The 2003-nt window shown below is 32.5% G+C and overlaps 1 pseudogene; it reads right to left on the reverse strand.

The window, feature by feature from the left end:
- LOC107582138 (disks large-associated protein 2-like) overlaps positions 1 to 2003 on the reverse strand; it is a 52985-nt pseudogene that overhangs the window by 41774 nt on the left and 9208 nt on the right.

A 2003-nucleotide genomic window follows, 5' to 3' on the forward strand; every position in this document is an offset into this window, starting at 1 on the left:
TTTTTTTTTTTAAGTATCTTGTTTTGTGAAAGAAAGTCATAGAGGGTTAGAGTTAAACTATAACTATAATTTCTCTTTTACACAATTTACAACCCTACAATACGTTTTCACACCCTGTGGCCAGGCCTCACAAGCTGTTGACTGCACTGAATACGGTCTAAAGCACACAAGATAATAAGACTATTAAGAGAACATACAGTACACAATTTCTCTGCACATTAATATTGTCCTCAGCGATGCTCAAACACCACAGAATCTACACTTCACAACTAGCTGATTCTAATGAGCACTTCTGCAAACGCCCTGGAAACAGCTCAAGCTTTTGAATTGAGCAGAAACAGTTTGATAAGACAGGAGGGTAAACAACGGCCAAGACAGTCTGTGGGCAGCTCAGCGTTGAAAATGAGAACAATAAAGATCTATTGAGACTTACCTTTGGGTGTCTATATGCGGCCTCTGCATGGCTGATTTAAGGACAAGGGCATCGGACCGCACAGTCTTCTGAGGCGACGTCTTGGGGCTGGTATCAGACTCACCACTATCATCGTCGCCCATGGCTTTGACGTAACTACTGCTACGCATCCGGCGACACGGGATCTCCTCGTCCTTCTCAATCCCTGGATAACCCTCCCACTCATCCTGAGGCACCTGCAGGGATACAAACACACAGCATCAAAGCCTGTTCTCGCACGCCGAGCGAGAGAATACTGCACCTTTCATCACACATCACGTCAAGCTGTTTGTTAAACCTGCCGTATGCAGCTAACTTTCCTCCAATATACCCATCACAATTAGCCAGGAATTCCAGGAACTCCCAGTGGCTTTATTATTAGCCAGTATAAAAATGTAAATAAATATATAAACAGATTTTTTTTAAAGTACTGAACTTCTTAATCCATTTTTTTTAAGTGAAAAAAAACGTTTAAAAAAAAAAAGGAGGATACTATGGAAGCTCGTTTCCGCCACTGAATAACAAAAAAAAGGTAATTGCGACTTTTTATCTCACAATTCTCACAAAACTTTTTTTCACAGAATTGTGAGGTATAAACTCACAATTGCGAGTTATAAAGTCAGAATTGTGAGATATAAATTGCACGTTTATTTCTCTCAATTATGACTTTTTAACTCGCAATTGCGAGTTTATATCACGCAATTCTGAGATAAAAAGTCGCAATTACCTCTTTTATTTTTTATTCAGTGGTGGAAACGGGCTTCCATAGGATAAAGTTATACATAAACAAGTTTAAATAAAATAAATAAATTGATGTAAAAATGTAAAAAAAAAAATAAAATGAATGTAGCTAAATGTAACAATAAATTGCTTTTAAAAATAAGAAGCTAAAGAAAAGTTGTCAAATGGGTTAAAAAAAAGTAATTAAGAAGTTGCTTTTAAAATTATTTAATGTGTTATTTTATTGTTTAACTCAAATTAAACAAATTATTTAAAAAACAAAACTGGGCAACACTCATGTATAATGCATTATAAAGGCATTTATAATGTATGTTTTAATGCATTATACAGTAGCTTTTCATAAACGCAATTTAACCAAATTTAAAATGCATTATAATATCATATAATTCATATATGATAATTCATATAATTCATAAACGCAATTTAACCAAATTTAAAATGCATTATAATATTTGCAAATTTCATTACTTATTTAATTACTTTACAAATGTCTTGCTAGATTTGTTTGCTTGTCATATATTATAAAGCATTATGCTAAAAGCATAACAATGGATATATACATTATAATTATAATTGTAATACATATATAAGTAGAATATATATAGTATTATAACTGTGGTTACAATTGTTCATAAGATCATAAAATGCTTTATAAGGTGCTTTAATGCATTAAAACACTTTTTTATACAACATAATATTTAAAGGGTTCAAATAAAGTGTTACCAAAAATAATATATATTTTTTTAATTAAACTACTTTTCAAATGAACACACTACAGATAGACAGACAGACAGACAGACAGACAGACAGA

This window comes from Sinocyclocheilus grahami, unplaced genomic scaffold, assembly GCF_001515645.1.
Source record: "Sinocyclocheilus grahami isolate Dianchi unplaced genomic scaffold, SAMN03320097.WGS_v1.1 scaffold40.1, whole genome shotgun sequence".
NCBI lineage: Eukaryota > Metazoa > Chordata > Actinopteri > Cypriniformes > Cyprinidae > Sinocyclocheilus > Sinocyclocheilus grahami.